The following is a 6,443-nucleotide window of genomic DNA, read 5'->3' as shown; positions in this document are numbered from 1 at the left end:
AGCTGATGATGAAGATTTTTAACAATTGCTCCCTTAATATTCCTATATCCTAATTTTCATAACAAACATAAATATTAAAACTGATTTTAGCTGAAAATTTTTCTGTATATGTTCTGTGTACTATTTAATCTTCTTTATATACACTAAAGGGTGAATTTAAACAGATTCACACCTTAACCTCTAACCCATGGAGACTCAGGAGAAGAAGCACAACAAACTGAAGTTTTAAGTTCACCCCAAGGTGCGTTTTTAGAGATATTCAACACATCATTCTCACATGCCTGACACTGTTTTGTGATGGCCATTTATGTAGCATTTGCCCATTGTGGACCATTGGGAGTAGACAGTGTTTCTTATTCACTATTTAATTCATGATACCTGGCATATACCAGGAAATCATTTCATATAGGTCACTTGAGTGAATAAGCAAGTTTTTGCATGCATGAATAAACGAATATAATTGATAGTCAGGTCACAGTTTACTATTGAAAACCCAGTTTAGATAAGATATCATAGGAAGTATTCTAAAAGCTTCTATCTGACACTTCTACTTGTGCCCCTAAAAGTTTTCTCCAAAGATCATGAAAAGAGTCAGAACCATATGATCAATATAGTGCTACTTCCTAGAGGACCAAATTTACTCAGTGATTAACCAACACAATAGGTAACATAAAACAATACTTTTATAATAAAGCTTTTAAAGGATAAAACAAAAGGCCTCCAAGATATTTGTGCTTTTGCATCTGGTTTCTTGAGTTTATGCTACAGAACCCAAATGTAGCATAAACTCATGAAACCAGATGCAAAAGCACAAATGTCTATTAGGTTTCTTCTCTGCAAAAGTTTAGGAAACATTTCCAGGGGGTTAAGCTTTAATACTGTTCCCTCTGAGCACTTCACAGAGCAGTCCTTTAGGTCATTCATGAAATAATGGTGTTGGATTCCTTTCCCAATCCTCTCACTGACCACTGGCTTGTAACAAAACTAGAGAAAGATGGGAGGAGTTAGAGCAGGAGATTTAATAAAAAGAAGTTTTACCATTTACAATTGTGTACATATAGAGTATTGGGAAGAGCACAGACTTGGGAGACATGGAATTCTGCCTCTGCTGTAAGTATAACTTCAATTAGTTAAATTAAATCTGTATAGAAAGACCGATTATGGGCCTAGCTCACAAATGAACACTAGGTAGACACGATCTTCATTATAATCACTTAAAAGACTGATTCTTTTACTTATGCACTACAAATTCACTGCCAAATTTGTAGTAAAAGTGAAAAAACATAATTTGGTAAAGAAAGTAAGAATAGACAAAACAATTTTCTTTAGTCTTATTAATATTTAAATCTCTATTTCCTTTCTTTTATATTTAAAAGATACTAGAGTCAACTTCAAGTGGTATAGTCTCAATAAGTGTTGTAAAGCAGGTTGGACCAAAAGTAAGTCGCACAGAGTGTGTCTCTTCAGCTCTTTGACATCGTACACTGGTCTGACTGCTCCAGTGAGCATCAGAAGGAGCCGAGAGAGAATCAACAGAAGACGGGGTAACTGGGGCAGTGCCTGAGGAGTGTGGATGGAAAGCAGTAGGCCAGGACCATATAGTATAATTTTTAAGGAGTGTCTTGAGCCAGTTTTGAGGCCCTAGCTAGAGGCCAGTCAGTTCCCTTTCTTGAATAGCTGATTAATTCTGTACTCCACTCACCTCCCTTACAGGCTCTCACATTCTGGGCCATTATCCACCTTCCCTAATTGCCTAACTGCTCCAAAATGAGGAACACTCCTATGCCCCAGAGCCTGATAAAATCAATCAAATTGGCCAATCCTACACCTGTTACCCTGCTTCATTTCATCTTCACCGCAAAAAAAGAAAGAAAGAAAGAAGAAAGAAAGAAAGAAAGAAAGAAAGAAAGGAAGGAAGGAAGGAAGGAAGGAAGGAAGAAAGAAAGAAAGAAAGAAAGAAAGAAAGAAAGAAAGAAAGAAAGAAAGAAAGAAAGAAAGAAAGAAAGAAAGAAAGAAAGAAAGAAAGAAAGAAAGAAAGAAAGAAAGAAAGAAAGAAAGAAAGAAAGAAAGAAAGAAAGAAAGAAAGAAAGAAAAACAGGCACTTGCCCAGAGTTCCCTTTCTCTCTCTGTCTCCTGATCAACCCCAGTACCTCTCCATGTAGTGTTCTCTCCAGAGAATTATAAATATAACAAAACTGTAAAACTCCTGGTTCTTCTGTTTTGATCTGCATCTGGCCTCAACACACCTCACCCAAAGAATCATGATTAAGACAGGCAGGCACCCCCTTTGCCCTCAGCATCAGCAGCCCAGGGAATTAGTATCTCCAACAGAATGTTCCCTCCTTGCCACCTATCGCCCCCTGCCACTAGGCCAGGGCCAGAGTGATTTGGCCTTTTGAGAGTTAGTGAACTGCTCATTTTCTGCTAAAAATAAAAAAATGACATCTCTGCTTCTTCTGCTCTAATATAACAGTTGCTGTCTGTCTCATTCATTTGGAAAGGTGAAGATCTCTTCTTTAATTATTTCAATATTGTCATTTAAATCTTGAGCTATAATATCACATTTCAAATGTCAAAATCTTCCTTCCTGAGGCAAACTCCCAGGTGTTGGAGCAGCACTGAGACTGCAGTGAGAAACCTGAATTTGCATCCTGCAGCCTCTACTCAGGGACCACGGAACTTGGTCTAGGTCACTACCAAGCCCTGAGTATTCCATTTCCTTATTTATAAAATGAAAGTACTAACACCTGCCACACAGAGCTGTAATAAGAGTAAAAAGAGAGATTACACCAGCCCTCCAGCAATGCCATGAGCTTTAAGCTAGCCCGGTACAAGGACTTTCCCGTGCAGCGATGAGGCTCCCACAGTCTCTACAATTGTGGTTTGTAACTTTAGTTATTGCCTCTAATTAGAGAATAAAATGTCCTTTATTTGCACATGGGTGTGGTTCCTTTAGAAGCTTGGTACTGTCAGTGAATGATAAGTTATTCTCAAATAATTTCAGTGCTGCTCACTGGTCAAATAGTACACGAACGTTTTCCCTTTCTAAACCTAGAAGTTGCCCTCATATTGTCCCTTTCCTAGAATTCATTCTTCTATGTCTTGCTTTGTATACTCTTCTAATGTAAAAGTACTTGGCTGCTTTTTCCAAAAAAGTTTAGCTGCCTAAAATCGAGTTTTTATAATTTAATCTGGTTATAAAATCCCTTAAGGAAAAATGATGGTGAAAAGCTTTTTGGTTGGAAAATTATGTTGTAGAAACATGATTTTGCTACTTATGTAGTCAGATTTACTTCTGAAAGCTAAATATATGCCAAGAATTTAAATATTCTGAGATGTGGTTTTTCTTTGAAAATCATTGAATTGTGCTAAGAGTTGGGGTTTGGTTAATCGTAAAGATCTCTTTCTGATGATGTAAAGATTAGACTTTCATTACTTAGGAAAAAAGTGCTGCCTTCAAATCTGCTCGACAGGAAGTCAATGACTTGCATAAAATGATTTTTACTTGAGGCAACACATTTCACAATAAATGAAAAATATTGTTTCGACAGGAAAACTGCTGCTCCAGATTCAATAAGTGTTTTTCAAAAATCTTTTATTTTTTATATGAGATTTAATAACAAGGAATTGAGAGCATCACAAGTAAATTAAGGACCAGTGAGAAAACATCAATGAGTCTTGACTTGGTAAGAAAATTATTTCTGTTTTTAACACACCACTATTTGCTTGGAAGATAGTAACAGCATTAAACTTTATCTAAGCCCAGTTTTCCTAGAAAACAGTTGAGAAATCCCTCCACACTTTTGTACTCCAAGAAATGGATAACCACAAAGGATCTTCTGCTTATTCATATCCTGAGCTAAGATTCACCTCTTTCTTCCTCAATGACTCAAATAAGACCCACCTTCTGTTCCTCATGATTCCCAAAGACTGTGAATTATTCCCTTGATTACCTGCCTCTACAGAAATGCAGCCCCCCTTGCTTTTCTTTAAGGTGTCTCTTATTAGTGAAACTTTTTCTTATTACATGAGCCTGAATAGAATCATCCCCATGAACTGCCCAGTGCATTTTTGTCTTTCATTTTGGTGCCATGACTTGTGTATGACCAGACTTCCCTCATGGAACCCCGTTTACTCTTCCCAAGTAACAAGATCTTAGGGCTCTTTGTGCTTCATTCTTGACTTGTGATTCAAGGACCAAAAAGTGGATTTAGCATCCAATTCTGTTGTATGTTTATATGTCTATATTTAATAAAGTCTTAAAAAATTAAAAATAAAGGAAGACCTTTACCTCTGATTATGTATGTAACATTTTCCTAACTCCAGATGACCTCTTATATTCTGACTGGCTTAGAGACAAATAAGTATTTACATAAAGTGAGTATTTCTAAAATTCTCAGGAATTAAGAAAATAAGACTTCCAATACTTTCAGTATTCTTTTTATGTTTTATTAATTTTATTGAATTTATCGAGGTGATATTGTTTAATAAACTCACACAAGTTTCAAGTGCACAAGTCTATAATATATCATTTGTATATTGCATTGTGTATTCACCATCCAAAGTCAAATCTCCTTCCATAATCATATATTTGACCCCCTTTACTCTTTTCTACCTCCCCCCCTTTTCCCTCTGGTAACCACCATACTACTTATTTGTTTGTCTTGTTCATTTGTTGCTTTCAGCTCTATATCCCACATGTGAGTGAAATCATATGATTCTTAGCTTTTTTGATCTGACTTATTTGCTTAGCACGATAGTCTCACCATCCATGTTGTTACAAATTGCTGGCAAGAATGTAAATTGGTATAGCCACTATGAAAGACAGTATAGAGGTTTCTCAAAAACAAAAACCAAAAAACTAGGAATAAAATTACCATATGACTTCGCAATCTCTCATATGGGTACCTAGGGTAAAAAAAATGAAAAGATTTATTCATAAAGATATATGTACCCCTATGTTCATTGCAGCATTATTCACAGTAGCCAAGACATGGAAACAACCAAACTGTCCTTAAACAGATGATTAAATAAAAAAGATGTTATATATATATACAATTCAATACCATTCAGTCATAAGAAAAGACAAAATACTGCAATTTTTGACAACATAAATGGATCGTGAGAATATCAATGTGCTTTTTAAAAATATATTCTCAGGGAGGAACCTGAACATTCACAGAAATAGCACATTCTTATAAGCAGTTGTTTTTTCTAGAGTTTATATTTAAGTCCAAAGTTGAAATCAGACTGAATGGACTTTAATACAAAGGCTATAATAAGAGACAAAGAAAGATCCAATAATTCCACTTGTGAGTAATTATCCAAAGAAACTCCAAACATTAATTTGAAAGACATATACATCTATATGTTCATTGCAGCATTGTTTACAATAGCCAAGGTAAGGAAGCAATCTAAGTGTCCTTCAGTAGATGAATGGTTAAAGAAGTGGTACATACATACAATGGAATATTACTTAGCCATAAAAAATAATAAAATCTTGCCATTTGCAACAACGTGCATGGACCTACAAGGTATTATACTAAATGAAATAAGTCAGAGAAAGATAAATACCACACAATTTCAGTTATATGTAAAATCTAAAGAAAAAAAATAGACAAAATAAGCAAGCAAACAAAACAGAAACAAAGAAACAAACAAAAAAGAATTCTCAGACTTCTGGTCAAGATGGTGGAGTAAGTAAATTCTATGCTGGCCTCCTCCCATGTCTATATCAAAACTACTACTAAATTATAAAACAAATACTCTTGAGAATCACCTGAAGACTAGCTGGAAGAAGTCCTATAACTAAGGATATAAAGAAGAAGCCATGTGAGACTGGTAGGAGAGATGGAAACATAAAACCGGCTGGACCTACATTCATCTGTGGTAGTTAAAAATTGGGAGAGCTATCTCAGCTGCTGAGGTCCCCCCTGAGGAACGAGGTATTGCAGCCCCATATCAAGCTCACCAGTGCAGAACACAAGTGCCAGGAAGAGGAATTCCCACAACATCAGCTTGTGAAAATCAGCAGGGACTCAGTCCTGGTGAAACAGAGGGCTGCTGTAGACTCAGACATCCTCTTAAAGGGCCCAAACACAGAATTGTTAGCTCACAAATACTCACCTTAAGTTTAAGAGAAGGGACAGTGATTTGAAAAGCAACAGGGCTTCAGAGTGAGGGCCTTTCCCCCAGCACAGCCTTCAGGAGCAGGCAGTTGCCAAATCTGAGTCTCCATTAATCTAGCTAACACTGCTTTCACCCCATCCTGGTGATTGAGGCTTTGCCCCACCACACTTACACATTGGCTGAACTTCTTTCAGTAGCTATTCCTCACAAGTGCCAGCCTCTGCCAGTGCTGCAGACTCTCCTAAAATCTCTCAAAGGCTCACAAAACCTAGACAAACAGTGTCGGGCCTTGGCATGCCCTGTACCTCTTGCTA

The sequence above is a fragment of the Pteropus alecto genome, unplaced genomic scaffold (genome assembly GCF_000325575.1).
Source record: "Pteropus alecto unplaced genomic scaffold, ASM32557v1 scaffold62, whole genome shotgun sequence".
NCBI classification, from domain to species: domain Eukaryota; kingdom Metazoa; phylum Chordata; class Mammalia; order Chiroptera; family Pteropodidae; genus Pteropus; species Pteropus alecto.
The sequence above is the reverse complement of the archived record's forward strand: the minus strand, read 5'-3'. Positions refer to the sequence as shown.